The sequence below is a fragment of the Canis lupus genome, chromosome 4 (assembly GCF_003254725.2).
Source record: "Canis lupus dingo isolate Sandy chromosome 4, ASM325472v2, whole genome shotgun sequence".
Taxonomy (NCBI): Eukaryota; Metazoa; Chordata; class Mammalia; order Carnivora; family Canidae; genus Canis; species Canis lupus.
In genome coordinates, this window is record NC_064246.1 from 9,746,613 (window position 1) to 9,767,036 (window position 20,424).

A 20,424-nucleotide genomic window follows, 5' to 3' on the forward strand; every position below is an offset into this window, starting at 1 on the left:
AAGTTTTTATATTCAAGATCGAGCTTCTAAGGATAACTGTGATTAGCCTTTCATTTGTTTTATTCATATTATTAAAAATGTCTTGGTTGTATTTTAAAAATCCGTTGAATATTTTACTATTGCCCAGATTGGTATTTAAGTATATGGATTAAAAGATTAGTCTGTACTTCAACTTGTCTTTCAGTTGCATGTTTTAGAAAAGTGTCCATTACATCTATGCCCAGCCCACAATGAGGATTCATATTATAGACCCCTACATAGCAACCAAATGAATCTTTATGGTAAATGGAAAATCTTCATTATAGAATTTGAGGAATGCAAATGTTCCTTGTCAGTTTGACCCATTGAAGGACAACTTAGATACTTTCCCGTAATTGAAATTCCTAAAAGAAATATTTTTATATTAAATATGGGAGTATCTATTATGATCAGATGTTGTGTTAGCGCACAAAAATGCAACAATAAGCAAAACTGATACAGGTCCTGGCTTGAGTTTAAAGAGGGAGGCAGTTATTGACCAAATAGTACCATAAATAAATATATAATTTCAAACAGTAGGGAGGGCTATACAGGGAGTAATGAAAAAGTAAGCCCAGGAATCTAATTTAGATTTAAGCATTCAAGGAATGCCTCCCTGAAGAAGTAATAATGAAGTTGGGACCTGGAGGGGAAGCAATAGTCAGGCAGAGTTCAGGAAAGAATGGTCCAGACTCCCAGCTGGAGAAGAACCTGGTACACTCACAGAAGTCCACTGAGGCTGAGGCAGTGTGAGTAAAGCATAGAACAGCACAACATGAGTTTGGATAATTTGGCAGGGCTTTGAGCACTATCAGGAGTTTGGCTTTTATCCCAGGTGGGATGGAAGCCATTGAAGGGTGTACAACAGGGAATTGATGCAGTCCAAGTTCCACCTTCGTATCAATGACAGCAGGAGGACGCAGACACATTTGCAGTGGACTTGGACTTCAGCATCAGGATAACAAGGCAACATGTACCAACGCCGTCTGTGCCAAGCACTGTGGGGCACAGCAAAGTGATGGAAGCCAGCTACCATGTAGTAGGCTGCCCCATATGCCCCCCTGGGGCAATGAACTGAAAGCAGCCTCTAACCAACAGTCTGTAAAGACCTGAATCCTGCCAGCCACCACACAAATGAGCTTGGATGCAGATCCTGTCCCAGTCGAGCCTTCAGATAAGACTGCAAGCCTCCTGACTGATGTGGTGACAGAGGTATCCAGCTAAGTCTGCCCAGATTTCCAATTCAAAGAAATTGTGAGTTATCAACTGTCATTTTAAAGTACTGGGGTTTGGAGTGATTTCTTATGTAGAGTAGATAACTAGCCCATCAGTCTACTCCATAGTCCATTATTTTAACTGCTATGCTGTAGAAAATGAAATCATTACTGATGTAAAAAAAAAAAAAATCACTGGCAGCTATAAGGAATATGGATAGAGGTGAGGGTGAGAGTGAGCAGGGAGGCCAGTTAAGATCATTGCAGTTGTCCAGGAGAGATGAGGATGGCATGTACTAGAGTGGCCACAGTGGAAATGGAGAAAAGTGGACAAATCCAATGAAAATTTTAGAGATGGGTTGCCTAGAGTTTATTGGATTGCATGGAAAGAAAAAACAGGAATCATGGATGACTCACATGTTACTGGCCTGAGCAGTTTGGTAGATAGGGTTGCCATCTATTGTGATGAGAATCCCAGAGGAAGAGGAGGTTTGGACCTCTGAAATTTGAGGTACATATAAGAACCAAGTGACAGTACCATATAGGCATTTAGACAGACACACCTGGAGCTCAGAGCCTCTAGAGGTCTGCCTTGACATTCTAGTCTGGGACTTATATTCATTAGAGTGATTTCTGCCACCAGGGACAGAAATCTAACTCCAAGTGGTTTAGAAATAAGGAATGTTATCGGTTAACATAACAAGGAGTGTAGCGGTCAGATGGGTTTCATGTGCAACTCACCTGTGTTCCGTAATTCCACTGTGTTCTCTTTTGTGGCCTTTCCCATTGGAAAAGGGCTACCAACAGCAATGAAGACCAGACTCACCCCACCCCACCCCCCATTTATGTCTACTGGGGATGTGAGCTTACTTTCCATTTCTCACTCTTAAAAGCAAGGAAAAACTGTTTAGAAGCTCCAACAAACCTCTCCAATTTCCATTAGGCCTGCTAATCATTGAACCCGTCCCTGACAAGGGCAAGAGTCATAAGCATATAGTTGGAATTTGAAGTCTTTGAAGACATGATCACCAAGGATAAGAGCATAGAGGAAAAAGACATTAGAGTTCACAACTAAGTTTTGACCTTCGCTAGCACGTACAGATCAGAAAGGAGGAGCAACCAACAAAGGAAGAAAAACAGGAGAGGGCACTGTCCCAGGAGCCAAAAGAACACACTTTAAAATAGGAGTACTAGGGGTTAGAGCTTGGCGGAGCATGAGACTCTTGATCTCAGCATTGTAAGTTGAAGCCCCACGTTGGATACAGAGATTACTTAAAAATGAAATATTTTTTAAAAAAATAAAAGAGTGGTCACTTGTCCTGATGAGTTCAAATAAGGGTTGGAGAATATCCATTAGATTTAGAGGGCAAGTGGCTGACAATCTGAGCCCTGGCAATTATGCTTAAGTAACAGAAATATAAAGGACATTGAAATGGATTGAAAAGTGGAAAGGTAATAGAAACACAACCATAAACACTTCATTTGTGACATGTGACACATATGCCATGGAGGAAGAATAGGCTAATACAATTGGCAATTCAGAGGGGAAAAATTAAATTGAACCCTTACCTCTTTATACACAAAACCAGTTCCAGATCCATTAAAGAATATCTTCATGACCTTGGGATAGGAAGAAATCTCTAAGGAAACAAAAGCCCTAACCACAAAAGATTAAGTTCAAAACATTCATTCATCAAAAGAACCACAGAAGAAATAATGGACAGGCCATGAATGTGGGAAGGTGCTTGTAACTCACGAGTAACAGAGGCAAGTGTCTAGAACGATTGTGCTGTGGAATCAACTGTGCAATGGAATGTTGTCTTGTTCTGTCCTGTCCTAGAGAACATTGCGTGAGGACAGAAATGTTCTATAGTCTCTCTCCTGTCCTGTAGAAAATGCTGCAAGGAGGGAAGTTCTATAGTTCTCTACTATTCCATAAAGTAGCTACTAGCCACATGTAGCCATTGATCATTTGAAATATGGACAACGTAACTGAGGAATTGAATTTTTAATTTATTTTTTAAAAGCTTTTATTTATTTATTCATGAGAGACACAGAGAGGCAGGGACATAGACAGAGGGAAAAGCAGGTTCCCTGCAGGAAGCCTGTTGCAGGACTGGATCCCAGGACCCCAGGATCATGCCCTGAGCCAAGGTGAGACGCTCAACCACTGAACCACCTAGATGTCCCTAATTTATATTTAAATGACCACATGAGACCAATGGCTAATGTATCAGACTGAAAAATTCTAAAATATATGAAGAACAACAAATCAGTGAGAGAAAAAGCATATGGTGAATGGGAGGGAAAGGCAAAAATCTTAAAGGGAAGCCCTTGTTCAGAAAAAAAATCCAAATGGCCAATAAATTAAAAGTCACCCAACCTTGTATTACTCAGGGAAATGCAAATTTAAAACAATGAGACACCGGTAAACACCCTTCAGAATAACAACATTGTAAAACCCTGACAAGGCCAAGTGTTGGGGCATCTGGACCCTTCTACACTGGTGAGAATGTAAATTTGTAACCTTTCTGGGAAGGGTGTGTGGTATTATGCCCCTAAACTGAAGAAAGTTGAACTCTGCAAGCCTTACATCCACCAGGATACATATATGAAAATGTCTATGGCAACATTGTCTATCATTTCCCAAAGCTGGAAACAAAGTGTCCAAGAATAGAAAGAATAAATACATTATTGAATAGTTACACAAAAGAAAAAAAATGGTTACACAGTGACAATCTGGGCCCTAAGAAAACATTAGAGCTACAAGCAACAAAATGGACGTACCTTACAGTGTTGGCTAAAGAGAAAAAATTTATTCCTATAGAGTGATTTCATTCACACAGAGCTCAAATCAGATAAAACTAACTATAGATTTTAGTGTGTGTACAACGATGACAGAACTGTAAAGGGGTAAGGGTCCTGATAAGGGGGGCATGCCAGAGTGCCAGAGATATTCTATTCTCTTAGGTGGTGGTTACCCCAGTGTGCACTTGAGAGCTATTTGTTATGTGGTATAAAAGTTTTATTTTATTATATTTAAAATGTTTCTAAAAGAGTAAAAAGTTGGTGAGGAAGTACGTACAGAGCAGACCTAGGAGTGCAAACAGGTCTTAAGACGTTTGAATAGGATCTGGCAAAGATTGAGACGTGAAAACAAGAAAGAATCATTTAGTTTGCCCGTTGTTCGATTTGGTTTGACCTTTAACAGAAACTTCCTAAAGCAAGGGCTTTCAAATGTTTAGACCTCAGCCCACAAGAAAAATATATTTTATAATGTGACCTAGTGTGCACATATACTGGGTTTCATTAAAGGAAGATTCCATTGAGTGTAAGAGGTACATTCTTCTATGTACCATTTGTTTCTGCTGTCATCAAATGTTGAGCAATGCTTTCTTGTCACTTAGAAGTGTTATGTTTATTTTGAACATTAAATTTGTGTTTATTTTAAAACTTTTAGACTTACAAAGTTTTTCTGCCATGAGTCAATAACTGTGGTCCAAAAACTTCTTTACCTTGAATTCAACTTTTTGAGTCAGCACAAAGTTCTCCCCTTTGTGCCCTTAAATAAATGTTTTAAGATGAAGCATCTTAAAAGAGGGCACCTCTGTGGTGCCTGGGTGGCTCAGTTGGTTGAGTGACTGTTGATTTCAGGTCAGGTCTTGATCTTAGCGTCACGGGATCGAGCCCCATGTCCGGCTCCACGCTCAGCATGGAGTCTGCTTGAGATTCCCTCTCCCTCTCCTGCTCCTGTGTACTCTCTTGCTCTTTCTCACACTCTTAAATGAACAAATTAATTAATAAAAGGTGTTTTTAAAAAGGGGGAGGGACCACTGTTGTCTCCAGGATTTTCTTCCAGGATATTCTTCAAGGTTTGATGTTGGCAACTTCTTTTTTTTTTTTTTTTAAGATTTTATCTATTTATTCATGAGAGACCCAGAGAGAGAGAGAGAGAGAGAGAGGCAGAGACAGGCAGAGACACAGGCAAAGGGAGAAGTAGGCTCCATGCAAGGAGAGACTCAATCTGATGAGAGACTCAATCCCGGGACTCCAGGATAATGCCCTGGGCTGAAGGCAGGCGCCAAACCACTGAGCCACCCAGGGATGCCTGGCAACTTCTTTATCTTAGGTGTCAACAGAAAGTTTTCAGAAAACAACCAGACTTCTTATTCCTTCCATAATTGTCCTTACATAGTTTGCTGCTAGAAATCATGAGTGATCATAGTGATGCATTCCTGGCACCTGGACTAACAATCCACTTCACATGTCACAAGTACCACCTAGCTGAGAGCAGCTAAAAAGTGTCATCCAATTATAAGTCCCATCCTCTCTTGATTCCACAAATGTTCAAAGAAAGTTTTATTTATTTTTTTTTAATTTTTTTTTTATTTATTTATGATAGTCACAGAGAGAGAGAGAGAGGCAGAGACATAGGCAGAGGGAGAAGCAGGCTCCATGCACCGGGAGCCCGACGTGGGATTCGATCCCGGGTCTCCAGGATCGCGCCCTGGGCCAAAGACAGGCGCTAAACCGCTGCGCCACCCAGGGATCCCTCAAAGAAAGTTTTAAATTAAGTTTTAGACTCAACAGAATGTAGTACATAAAAATTTCTATATGTAATATATAATTTTTAATATTGGTCACAACCTACTGATTAATTTCATGGCCCACTAATGAGGCCATTACATGGGAAGTGAACAATTCTGCTCTGAGGCCTTCTGAATGCTGGGGAGGGGAGCCCCATTTGATGAGGGGGAAGGATGAGGCATGTTGCTCATGGAGACAAGTAGGTAGAAGAGCTGGGGTCAGTAGTCCTGGCAGGCCCTTTCCCCAGTGCTTGCAGGTGGGAAGAAAGAAAAGAAAAAGGAGAGAGAAGGAGGTTGTAAAGAAAACAATGAACTTATGAACCAACATAATTTATTTTGGCTCACTTGGATTTATATTTCTGCATTAGATTTCATTCACAACACTCAGCTTTGACAGAGATAACCAGAGCAAGTTGCTTAGCCTCTCTGAACTTGAGATTGTTTTTTGAAAACATGAAGAAGGAAAACAAAAAACAAACAAACAAAAAAAAAAACTCAGAGTTAAGTTAATGCTGGCTATTTTGTCTCAGTACAATTCCAGTAATTCTGACTGCTTTCAGTCTGGACTTGATCGTCCCATAGCCCAGCCATGTTGCTCTCAATCTGGCTTCCTGGAGAGGCAGTAGGATATACAGTTTACTCCCTCCAGCAGTGTAGACATTGAATTCAGATGATATGAAATGCACATACCTGTCAGAAGGCAACATGGGTTTTTTTCAGGGGGGAAAGAAGGGTATTTTAGTTGGCTTACTTAGTTTGAGCTGGTGCAAGGGAGGCAGCCTAGGGTTTATTTACAGAATGTGGAATGCTGTGGCCTAAAGAGGTGAAGCGTGGTGTTGATTCTCAGCTGCAATGAGGTGTATCATGGCCATGGGTAAGTTACTTGGCTTCTCTGAGCCTGTTTCCGTTGGGGAATGTGGAAAAAAAGAATTGAAATAGCATTTAAGACAGTTAAATTTTTATAGTCACATGGTGCCATAATATATACTTAGTAATATTAACCAAAAAATCTAATTTGATAAAATATATCTTGCCAAAAATATGCAAAAGCTAACAACTTTGCCTAGAGAAATCAAAGATAAAATCAAAAGGTAACATGGGCTTGATGAAAATCAATCGTGATGATAGCTGCACAACTCTGAATATTTACCATTGAGTTGAGACTTTAAATGGGTGAACTGTAAGATAGATGAGTTAAATCTCAATTAAGCTGTTACCAAAAAAACAAAAACAAAAACCTAAACAAAAGATAAGGTACTGCCTCCAAATGCTGTAACTCACCTATGACTGGCACGGAAATTATCCCTGAATAAATGAATGAATGCAGAGTACACGGTAGCCATCCAGTCATGGGAGAAAATGATAGGCCTCCTTTCAGCCCTTGAAAGATTTCGACTCAACTACCTGCAGGACTTTTAAAGCTGACTTCTTCACCAAAGTAGAATTGCAGATATCAACACCATGCATCAAGTTTTGTGTTTTGAATTGTTCTAGTTTCTTCTGCTATTTTTTAAAAAACAGATTTTATGCTTCCTAAAAATGTCTCTAAAATTTATTTCAAATGTATTTCTTGACTAAGCCAATATTACTGGGTTGATCAATGCTCCTAAGTTTGCCTCTATCTATAAAAGAAAGCTCTCACTGAACTCTACCTCTGAAACCAAGAATACACTATGTTTGAATTTAAATAAAATAACGTCTTAAAAAAAGCTCAAACTTGACTTAAACCACAAGCTGTCTGATGGCTCAATGAATTTATGTTGGTAAATCCTTTTGCTTCTCAGAATAAAACCATAGGTAAGTATAACAAAGGACAGGGTACTGCAATTATTACTTGAGCTCAGAAGAATAAAATAAAGTGATTTGCAGTGATATCAAACTATAATTCAGTGCCCCAGAATACACTACACTGCCCTACACTTTACCTCTTAATCACCGTCTTTGTTAAGGGTGCTTATATAAAACAGAGAAGTCAACAAACCACCTCTTAAAGGACAAAAAAACTAATGTTTCCATAATTAGAAACATTTCTCCTTATGAATTTTTTTAATCCCCCAAAAGAATGAGATCCCTAGATTCTAAAGCTACTGAGAATCTGTCATCTTCAAAATTTTGCTCAGTCTTTGGAGAGCCCCTTTCTGTCGTATCCTCTCTTAGCCAGTGCCCACATTGTTTTCAAGCCTATGCTTTTTCTCAACTTGCTAAGAGTTCACAAAATATGACCATCGCTTAGAATCCCACTTGAGACTGTGTGACAGGTGGGATCCCACCACCTGAGCACAGATCAGGGCCAGGCCCCAGCATGTGGCACCCGGCCCGGGCTCTGAAGATGACTCTGCTCAGCACTCTGCTGCAGCACAGTGATCTGTGAGTCCTGATCAGTGAGGGCAGAGCTTCTCAGGCTTCCTTCCAGCAGCAGTCAGAGCACACAGAAGGCCTGCTGACTGCAGCTGGGGAGTCCTGAAATGGCCTTCTATTTGTGCCATGCCCACCCAAGCTACAGTCCAAAAAGCACACCACGATAAGGACACCTGAGGGGAAAAAAAAAAAAAAGACACCTGAGAGTATGCCATCAACTGCAGCCCGACTTCCTGCCCGCATCTCTCCTCCCTCTCTGCTGAGCTCTGAGCAATATTTACATGAATTGGAGACAGGCCAGAAGTTAATTTCTCTGCTTCTTTTGTCTATTTTTTGACTTTTCTCACAGGGTTTTATGTTCCGATGACATAGTTCTTAGAGCCAACAGTTAGTACATTCCTTTTGACAGTCCCATAGATCTTCCCTCACTCACCTTCTTTGTGAATGATGAAGGTGAAATGCGAATCCCTAGAGGAGGAGGAAGTAGCTTCTCCCTCTCTCTACCAGGTGTTTCTTTTCTGTGGGATGCCCCAGTGTCACAGCAGGATTATCACTTAGGTTGATAAAATATTGAGAGACTCTTTTGGGTGATGTTCTTCTTTTGGTCTCTGGAACATTTGAAGATGGGAAGAGGAAGAGGAGAAAATACAGAAGAATAGGATAATTATAAAGGAAATTAATAAAAACTATCACATAGAACATATGCTGTGTGCCAGGCCTTGTACTAGATGCCAGAGATTCTGAGAGAAGTCACATAGAGATGGTGTTCCGCTGCTACTTCCATTTTTCAGTTACCCAGGAGGCCTTGCTCATGGTGGGTGCTCAGACATCTCTGATTTGAAATGTTCGCTTGTAGGTGGAGTGTCAGCATTGGCGCTCTAGAACTGCCTGCTTCTTATATGGGTGAACTGTACAACCATAATCTTGAATTGTACAACCATTCAAGAAGTTCCTATGAACAGTAGTGCCATGGGTCTAGCCCATGAGCAAAGAACAATACCTAGACTACTTCTACCAGGTCAGTTGGGGTGATGCACCATGATGCCCTGTCCACCGATGTGTTATTCTGCAAGTTCAAAGAGGATAATGTCAAATGTAGCCCAAGAATTTTAAGATCATATAGAAATATTTCATTACACATAGCACTACTTCAACTACGCTCTCTAAACATTTTTAGACAAGGTCCACTTCTAGAAGTTGTCAGGGCTGTTGGATGTAGGGTGAATATATCAGACTTTCAGATTTGTTCAACTGGTATCTCCATTTTTCAGGTAATAGAAAGTCCAGCCTTGTTAATAGTAGATACTCAGACATATGAACTATTTGTCTGTAAGTTGAATACCTACAGTGTATGCTAAGCCTGCCTGGTAAGTTGTTTTGTTTTGCTTTTTTCTTGGTAAATCTACCCAATGGTTCAGGAAATTCTCATGAACATTAATGCCTTAGATCTAGCCTATTAAAGAAAAACAAATTCCTTCTCTGTTAAGTTCAATTTAATAAAACAATGCTCAAAATCCAGTTTCGTGGCGAAATTCAACACTGTGTCTAAAACTTAACTCTACTTTCGTCCTGTTACATACATTATCTGATCTGATGATTCGGTCTCAACAAAGCCAGAAAATTGACATGGCAAAATATCTTCTTTAATTATTCTTTTACTGTTTTAAGACCACATATGTTTATATTGGAGATATATGTCATGTTTTTCTACCACTTTATGTGCCTGACCCAGCACATGGGAAGATAGCCGACCTTTCTACATATATACAATACATAGTGCTGACGTCATGCTGAGCCACTGGATAAGCAAAAAATGGCCAGCATGCTGGAGGCTTGATAAGACACTGTCAGATATTAAGAGGTAAACCATACAAAGATTCTGAGCTCCATCCCTTACACTATATGACACAAAAGGCCTGCCCCTTTGAATGGGGCCTGGGGCAGGAAGGAACTCTCTCCCTCTGTCCTTCCCACTCATGCTCTCTCTTCCTTTAAATAAAAAAAAGGGGAGGGAGGTGCTATAAAGCTCAGAATCTGTGAAGCACTTTACCACATAGATTTCTGTCTGATAGAAAAGATAACCTTACAGGTGACAGGGAATATTTGGTGCCAAATTAGATAACTGTTACTTAGGAAAAGTAGAAAATCTCTGTGCCTACCTGACTTTTCTTCCAGGAACAAGAGAATATTACCTCTGCTCAATAAACTTTATTAAGTATTGTGGGAGACTAAAGGAAAATGGAAACAGACCCATAAATACAGAGAACAAACTGATAGTCTCCAGAGGGGAGGGGATGGGCAAAAATGAGTGAAGGAGAGTGGGAGATGCAAGCTTCCAGTTATGAAATGTATGTCATGAGGATAAGAGGTAGAGAATAGGGAATATAGTCCATAGTATTGTACCAGCATTGTATGATAACAGATGGTTATCAAATGGTAGTTATGCATGGTGTAACATACGGACTTGTCAAATCACTATGCTGTACACCTGAAACTAATGGGACATTGTGTGTCAGTGATACTTCAAATAAATAAATAAATAAATAAATAAATAAATAAATAAATAAATAAATAAATAAATTCCAATTTTCAGCCTATTATAAATACTGCTTATTTGAAATACCAGTTATATGCATGTTAACATATTAATAGAAGACATCCAGTAGGAAAGAAATCTGTTTAGCTGTGGCTTAACTGACTTATTAAGAAAAATGATCCAGGGGCACCTGGGTGGCTCAGTTAAGCTTGACTTTGGCTCAGGTCATGATCTCAGGGTCCCAGGATCAAGCCCCACATCAGGTTCCTGACTCAGAGAGCCTGTTTGTCTCTCTCCCTCTCCCTCTGCCCTTCCTCCTGCTTGTGTTCCCTTTGTTTAAATAAGTAAATTAACTTTAATCAATTAAGTAATTAATTTTAAAGAAGAAAGAAAAATGATCCAAATTAGGATGCAGGCAAAAGGTATTCTTGGGGATTGTTTCAGTATCCAGGTAAAAGTTGCTAGCAAGTTTGCTAGAAAAACCTTGGTTTGACTTTCTACTTACTATTGATTAGGATATTTTGCAACTCGAAAGATTAGCTTGAGAATGGCTGGGTGGCTCAGCGGGTTAGAGCCTGCCTTTGACCCAGGGCATGGTCCTGGAGTCCTGGCATCAAGTCCCACACCAGGCTCCCTGCATGGAGCCTGCTTCTCCCTCTGCCTGTGTCTCTGCCTCTCTCTCTTTCTCTCTCTCTGTTTCTCATGAATAAATAAATAATCTTTAAAATAAATAAATAAATAAAATAAAGATTAGCTTGAACACGGTTGGTAGTACAACAAATAATATTTGTCTTATTAGAGTAAATATAACCCCCAAAAGTATTGTTTATTGCCCTGTGGGAAATAAACCATGTTTGTATCTAACACAGGAATATTATTCTACATTAAAAAAATATATTTTCCTGATTAACATATGGACTCTTGTTATTCAAATGCTTCTTGAACTAGTTTTGCCATCCTGCTATTCCTTCATTAACAATGCAATTAAAAGGATGCCTAGGTGGCTCAGCAGTTGATCATCTGCCTTCCGGCTCAGGGCATGATCCTTGAGTTCTGGGATTGAGTCCCACATCAGGCTCCCTGTGAAGAGCCTGCTTCTCCCTCTGCCTGTGTCTCTGCCTTCCCTCTGTATCTCTCATGAATAAATAAAATATTTTTTTAAAAAACAATGTAATTAAAGATCTTTGACATATTTTGATTTTATATTTGTAAGAGGTAGTCATGCTTTGTAATTTATTGAAAATTATACTTTAAAAACTATTTCCAAACTCACCTGCAGAAAAAACATTAGCTTTTTTTTTTCTAATCTTATTTAAGCCCATTGACATCCCTTGAAACTATATAACAAGAAGTCTGCTTTGGACACCTGCTGCCAAGGCAGTCTTAGACAGGAGAAATAAGGTGTGCATGGTTTGTAAGTAGGCATGATGATCCTTATTGATTAAGCTGAGAGAAAATTTCAAGCAGCCCCAAAAAAGTCTAAACAGTGAGACAGTTATTCAATTCACATACTCCTCCTATCCCCTAATCACCCCTGACATTAAAATGAAGTACTGCTGTTTAGGAAAATGAAAGTAACATATACATCCTGATTTCAAATATTTAATTAGGTATTTGAACCTTGTTATAGGTACATGTATAGATACATGTTTATATATATATATATATATATATATATATATATGAACATGTATATATATGAGGGCTTTAAAATTTTTACTTATTTATTTGTTTGTTTTATTTATTTATTTATTTATTTATTTATTTATTTATTTATGAGAGAGAGTGTGCAAGCAAGGGGAGGGGCAGAGAGAGAGAGGGAGTCTCCAACAGACTCCCTGCTGAGCAGGTAGCCCAAAGCAGAACTAGATCACAGCACCCTGAGATCATGACCTCAGCGGAAATCAAGAGTCTGTTATCTAATCAACTGAGCCACCCAGGCACCCTGAGGTTTTGTTTGTTTTAAATCAAAAGCAGGTTCTTTTTTGTTAAAGGCTACTAAGCAGGGATCCCTGGGTGGCGCAGCGGTTTGGCGCCTGCCTTTGGCCCAGGGCGTGATCCTGGAGACCCGGGATCGAATCCCACGTCGGGCTCCCAGTGCACGGAGCCTGCTTCTCCCTCTGCCTGTGTCTCTGCGCCTCTCTCTCTCTCTCTCTGTGACTATCATAAATAAATAAAAATTAAAAAAAAAAAAAAGGCTACTAAGCAAAGACCAATAATCACAAAAATAAATATTAGAATTACAGGCAGCCACACAACCCAAAGAGAATCATACAATGTTTGGCTACTTACCCAATTCTTTTCATTTGAAAAATTGGGGGATCCCTGGGTGGCGCAGCGGTTTGGCGCCTGCCTTTGGCCCAGAGCACGATCCTGGAGACCCGGGATCGAGTCCCACGTCGGGCTCCTGGTGCATGGAGCCTGCTTCTCTCTCTGCCTGTGTCTCTGCCTCTCTTTCTCTCTGTGACTTAAATAATAAATAAAATATTAAAAAAAAAAAGAAAAATTGGGATCATACTGATGATGTTACTAATGTCATCTCCCTTTTTTCACTTAATAATATGTTATGAATATTTTCTTTTGTCATGTCTTCTGCATGATTTTTCATGGCCTTATTGTAGGGAGTACCATGGGCCATTTACAAGTCTTTAACCATGGGCCATTTAGTTTGCTGACCATTCCTAACATTTTCTTTAGTCTAGGTTCCTAGAAGTGAAACACTAAAAGGAAGTGTATTTTTCTTTTTTTTTTTTAACATGTTGCCAAATAGTCCTCCAAAAATAGTGTACAATTAAGAATACCACTAACAGGTGCATGAATGTGCGGTTCCTTACATTCTCCACAATAGTTTTATTTGTGTTTCTATTTTAGTTGCTTATTGGTCCAAAAAATTAATTAATTAATTAATTAATTAATTAAATCGGTCCATTTAATATCTTAGTCAATATGTGGTTAATTTAATAGAGAGATTGGTACCTCATGGTTTTAATTAACATTTAATTACTAGCAAGGTCGGGGATCCCTGGGTGGCTCAGCAGTTTAGCGCCTGCCTTTGGCCCAGGGTGTGATCCTGGAGACCTGGGATCGAGTCCCACATCAGGCTTCCTGCATGGAGCCTGCTTCTCCGTCTGCCTCTCTCTCTCTGTCTCTCTGTCTCTCTCTCTCTCTCTGTATATCATGAATAAATAAAAAATCTTTTAAAAAATAATAATTACTAGTAAGGTCAATACTTTTTCATATTTTTTCACCTCAATTTTCTAGTTGTGTGTTTATTTTTCCATGTGAATTTTAATTCTATAGAGAAGATTTTTTATCTTTTTATTAATATTGCATTAAGTTTAGAAATTAACCTTCAGAAAACTGGTGTGTTTATGATACTGACCTGTTCTATCCAAGAACACTGAACATATTTCCATTTGTTTAAAATCTATTTATGTACCTTTCAGAAGTGTTTTAAAATATCTTTATATAAGCTTTGAACACATATTTTCATTTTTATTCCAAAATGTATTGCCATATTATATAATTATTGTGTATCTGAAGGCTTTTAATTTTTATATGTTGATATTGTATTTTGCTATCATAATGAAACTGTTGTTTCAGTCCGCTGTATCATTGATAAAGTCTCTGAGACTTTCTAGGGATACTATCACATTATCTGCAATCCAGACAGTTTTGCTTCTTTTAAAAATTCTCCCGCTTCTAATTTAGTTCCTTTTATTGTTTGCATTGGCTAAAACCTCCAGTAATATGTGAAATAGTAAAGTAGATATTGGGTATTCTTTCCGGTTCCTCATCTTAACAGAAATGCAGCTAGCACTTCCTCTTTAAGTAAGATGTTGGTTTAGAACTAAGATATAGGGAAGGAGTTAAGATGGTAGAGGAGTAGGGGAACTCTAAGTTTGTCTGGTCCCTTGAGTTCAGCTAGATGGTTATGAAATCATTCTGAACACCTGAGAAATCAATCCTAGATCTGAAAAAAGAAATGCTGCAATTCTACAAGTAGAAAAGCAAGTTTTTGGAAGTTTCTTTTAACAAGCAGACCAAAACACACCCAGGATCTAGTGTTTTGTTTTATTGTGTTTTGTTTTGTTTTTCCTGTTGTAATTGTTATTGTTGTTTTTATCTTTCTTTCTTTTTTTCTGTCCTGGACAAAATGATGATACAGAGAAATGCACCCCAAAAGAAAGAACAGGAGGTAGTACTCATTGCCAGGCTTTTAATCAATATGGATGAGTAAGATGTTTGAAGTAGAATTTAAACAGTGATTATAAAGATACTATCTGGGCTCGAAAACAATCATAAAAGACACTAGAGAATCCCTTACCATAGAAATAAAAGAACTAAACTTAGGCTGAAATTTAAAATGCTGTTACCAACACAGTCCCAGGTGGAGGCTATAAAAAATTAGGATAAGGGCAGCCCTGGTGGCTCAGTGGTTTAGCGCCGCCTTAAGCCCAGGGCATGATCTTGGAGACCCAAGATCGAGTCCCACGTCAGGCTCCCTGCATGGAGCCTGCTTCTCCCTCTGTCTGTTTCTCTCTCTCTCTCTCTCTCTCTCTCTGTCTCAAATAAATAAATAATCTTAAAAAAAATTAGGATAAACAAAGCAGAAGAGAGTATCAGTGATATAGAAGATAAGATGATGGAAAATAAGGAAGCCGAAAAGAAGAGAGAAAAAACAGGTCAACACCTCGAAATATAATAGTGAAGCTTGCAAATTTCAAAGATAAAGAGAAATTCCTGAAAGCAACTTGTTACAAGAGGTCCTTAACTAACAAAGGTAGACACACAAGATTGATAGCAAACCTGTCCACAGAGACCTGGCAAGCTGGAAAGAGCTGGTATGATATATTCAATATGATAAATGGGAAAAATATGTAGCCAAGAATACTTTATCCAGCAAGGCTGTCATTCAGAATGGAAGAAGAGATAAAGAGTTCCAAACAAATGAAAACTAAAGGAATTTGTGAACAATAAAACACCCTGCAAGAAATATTAAAGAAGATCCTTTGAGTGGAGAGACCAAATGTAACAAAAACCAGAAATGAACAGAGACATACTATAGGAACAGCAACTTTACAGGTAATACAATGGTGCTACATTCATATCTTTTGATAATTACTCTGAATGTAAATGGACTAAATGTCCAATCAAAAGACATAGGGCCTTTTGGGATTAAAAAAACAAGACTCATTGATATGCTGCCTACAAAAGACTCATTTTTAGATCTAAAGACACCTCCAGATTGAAAGTGAGGAGGTGGAGAACTATTTATCATGCTAAAGGACATCAAAAGAAAGCTTGAGTAGTCATCTTTATATCAGACAAACGAGATTTTATTTTATTTTTTTAAAGATTTATTTATTCATGAGAGACAGAGAGGCAGAGACATAGGCAGAGGAGAAGCAGGCTTCCTGTGGTAACCTGATTTGGGATTCAATCCCAGGACCCCAGGATCACAACCTGAGCCAAAGGCAGATGCTCAGCCACTAAGCCACCCAGGTTCCCCAGACAAACTAGATTTTAAACCACAAACTTTAGTAAGAGGTGAAGAAGTACACTATATCATAATAAAATTGTCTATCCAACAAGAAGATCTAAAAATTGTAAATATGTATGTCCCTAACTTGGGAGCAACCAAATATATAAACCAATTAATAACAAAATTAAAGAAACTCATTTATAATACAATAATAGTAGGGGACTTTAACACCCCACTCACAGCAATGGACAGACATCTAAGCAGAAGATTAAGAAGGAAACAAGGACTTTGAATGATACCCTGGACCAAATGGACTTAAAGATGTATATAGAGCTTTCCATCCTCAGCAGCAGATTATACTTTCTTCTTGAGTGCACATGGAACATTCTCCAGAATAGATCAAATACTGGGTCACAAGTCAGGTCTCAACTGATACAGAAAGATTAAGATCATACCATGTATATTTTCAGACCACAATGCTATAAAATTTGAAGTTAATCACTAGAAAAAATTTGGAAGGACCACAAATACATGGAGGCTAAAGAACATTCTATTGAAGAATGAATGGGTTAACCAGGAAGTTAAAGAAGAATTGTATCTTTTTTTTAAGATTTTACTTATTTATTCATAGAGACACATGGGGGAGGGGGGTATGGGCAGGGCAGAGACACAGGCTGAGGGAGAAGCAGGCTCCATGCAGGGAGCTGGACATGGGACTCAATCCCAGGTCTCCAGGATCACACCCCGGGCTGCAGGCGGTGCTAAACTGATGCACCACAGGGGCTGCCCTAAAGAAGAATTTTTTAAAAATACATGGAAGCAAATGAAAATGAAAACACGATGTTTCAAAACCTTTGGGATGCACCAAAGGTTGTCCTAAGAGAAAAGTATGTAGCAATACAGGCCTTATTCATCGCCTCTCGGCCTTTTGGCTAAGATCAAGTGTAATACAGGCCTTATTCAAGAAACAAGGAAACTCAAATACACAACCTAACCTTACACCTAAAGGATCTGGAAAAGAACAGCAAATAAAACCTAAATCTAGCAGAAGAGAAATAATAAAGATTAGAGTAGAAATAAATGATATAGAAGTAAACAAAAAACACAGGAGAACAGATCAAGAAAAGTATGGCTGGTTCTTTGAAAAAATTAATAAGATTAATAAACTCCTAGCCAGACTTACCAAAAAGAAAAGAGAAAGGACCCAAATAAATAAAATCATGAATGAAAGAGGAAATATCACAACCAACACTGAAGAAATATAATCATAAGAGAATATTATGAGCAGTTATATGCCAACAAATTAGGCAATCTGGAAGAAATGGATAAATTCCTAGAAATATGTAAACTACCAAAACTGATATAGGAAGAAATAGAAAACCTGAACAGACCAACAAAGAAATTGAATCAGTAATAAAAAGAATCTCCCAATGGGAATGCCTGGGTGGCTCAGTGGTTGAGCATTTGCCTTTGGCTCAGGGTGTGATCCCAGAGTCCTGGAATCGAATCCTGCATCAGGCTTTCTGCATGGAGCCTGCTTCTCCTTCTTCTTCCTATGTCTCTGTCTCTCTGTGTGTGTCTCTCATGAATAAATAAATAAAATATTTTTTTTAAAATCTCCTAATGAACAAGAGTCCAGGGCCAGGTGGCTTCCCAGGGGAATTCTACCAAACATTTATTTTTTTTCTACCAAACATTTAAAGAAGAATTAATACCTATTCTTCTGAAACTGTTCCAACAAATAGAAATGGAAGGACAACTTCCAAACTCATCCCATGAGGCCAGGATTACTTTCATTCCAAAACCAAAGACCCCACTAAAAAGGAGAATTATAGACCAATATCCCTGATGAGTATGGATGCAAAAATTCTCACCAAGACACTAGCTAATAGGATCAGACAGTACATTTAAAGGATTATTCACTGTGACCAAGTGGGATTTATTCCTGGGCTGCAAAGGTGGCTCAACATCTACAAATCAATGTGATACACCACATTAATTAAAGGACAAGAACCCTATGATCCTCTAAATCGATGCAGAAAAAGCATTTGACAAAATACAGCATCCTTTCTTGATTAAAACTGTCTGCAGTGTAAGTATAGAGAGAACATGCCTCAATATCATAAAAGTCATGTATGAAAAACCCACAGTGAATATAATTCTCAATGGGGAAAAACTGAGAGCTTTTCCCCTAAGGTCAGGAGCACAGCAGGGTTGTCCACTCTCACCACTGTTGTTCAACATAGTACTAGGCATCCTAGCCTCAGCAATCAGACAACAAAAAGAAATAAAAGGCATCTGAGTCAGCAAAGAAGAAGTCAAACTCTCACTCTTCACAGATGACATGATAGTCTATGTAGAAAATCCAAAAAACTACCAAAAATCGCTAGAACTGATACAGAAATCAAGCAAAGTTGCAATAAAATAAATAAAGTCAATACACAGAAGTCAGTTACATTTCTATACACTAATAACAAAGCAGAAAAAAGAGAAATCAAGGAATTGATCCTATTTACAATTGCACCAAAACCCATAAGATACCTAGGAATAAACCTAACCAAAGAAGTAAAGGAATTGTGCTCTGAAAACTATAGAACACTTATGAAAGAAATTGAGGAAGACACAAAGAAATAGAAAAAAAATTCCATGCTCATGGATTGGAAGAACAAATATTGTTAAAATGTCTATGCTACCCAAAGCAATCTACACATTCAGTGCAATCCCTATCATATTAAATACCATCAACATTCTACATAGAGCTGGAACAAACAATCCATAAAATTTGTATGGAAGCACAAAAGACCCTGAATAGCCAAAGGAATATTGAAAAAGTAAACCAAAGCTGGAGTCATCACAATTCTGAACCTCAAGCTGTATTACGAAGCTGTAATCATCAAGTCAATATGGTACTGGCACAAAAACAGACACATAGACCAATGGAACAGAATAGAAAACCCAGAAATGGACCCTCAAATATATGGTCAACTGATCTTCAACAAAGCAGGAAAGAATATCCAACAGAAAAAAAGACAGTCTCTCTTCAACAAATGGTGTTGGGGAAATTGCACTGCCACATGCAGAAGAATGAAACTAGACATACCATAGACAAAAATAAACTCAAATTGTATGAAAGACCTAAATGTGAGACAGGAACTCATCAAAATTCTAAAGGAAAATGCAGGCAGCAACCTCTTCGACCTCTTCTATAGCAACTTCTTGTTAGACACATCTCCAAAGGCAAGGGAAAGAAAAGCAAAAATGAAGTATTGGGACTTCATCAAGATAAAAACGCTTTTACATAGCAAGGGAAATAGTCAACAAAACTAAAAGACAACCTACAGAATGGGGGAAGATATTTGCAAATGACTTATCAGATAAAGGACTGGTATTCAAAATCTTTAAAGAACTTATCAAATTCAACACCCAAAAAACAAAAGATCCAGTCAAGAAATGCTCAGGAGACACGAGCTGACATTTCTTCCAAGAAGGCATACGAATGGCCAATGGACATATGAAAAAATGCTCAACATCACTTGGCATCAGGGAAATACAAATCAAAACCACAATGAGACACCGCCTCACACTGGTCAGAATGGCTAAAATGAACAATTCAGGAAACAATAGATGTTGGTGAGGATATGGAAAAAGGAGAACCCTCTTACACTGTTGGTGGGAATGCTAACTGGTGCAGCCACTCTGGAAAACAGTATAGAGGTTCTTCAAAAAGTTGAAAATAGAGCTGCCCCACAACCCAGCAATTGCTCTACCCGGTATTTATCCAAAGGATAGAAATACAATGATTCAAAGGGGCATATACACCCCAATGTTTATAGCAGCAATGTCAACAACAGCCAAATTGTGGAAAGAGCTAAGATGTCCACCTACAGATGAATGGATAAAGAAGATGTGGTGTATATATGCAATGGAATATTACTTAACCATTAAAAAGAATGAAATCTTGCCATTTGCAATGACATGCATGGAACTATAGGTTTATTATTTTATTATGCTAAATAAAATCAGTCAGAGAAAAACACCATATAATTTCACTCATGTGGAATTTCAGAAACAAAATAGATGAACATAGGTGAAGGGAAGGTACAGAGAGGGAGGCAAACCATAAGAGATTTTTAACTATTAGAAACAAACTGAGGGTTGCTGGAGGGGAGGTGGGTGAGGGGATGGGGTAATTGGGTGATGAGCATTAAGGAGGGCAGTTGATATCAT

At 38.5% G+C, this 20,424-nt stretch overlaps 1 long non-coding RNA gene across 4 annotated transcripts in view; it reads right to left on the minus strand.

Annotated features, from left to right (window-relative positions):
• Positions 1–20,424, minus strand: part of LOC112660788 (uncharacterized) — a 41,634-nt gene that overhangs the window by 6,804 nt on the left and 14,406 nt on the right. For 3 of the 4 annotated variants that reach the window (XR_007410010.1, XR_007410008.1, XR_007410007.1), the window contains exons 2-3: positions 8,610–8,784; positions 2,802–6,508 (exon numbers count right to left, since the gene is read on the minus strand). This is a non-coding gene — a long non-coding RNA (uncharacterized LOC112660788). The remainder of the gene's footprint in view (positions 1–2,801; positions 6,509–8,609; positions 8,785–20,424) is intronic. The other variant, XR_007410009.1, reaches the window with a different exon arrangement.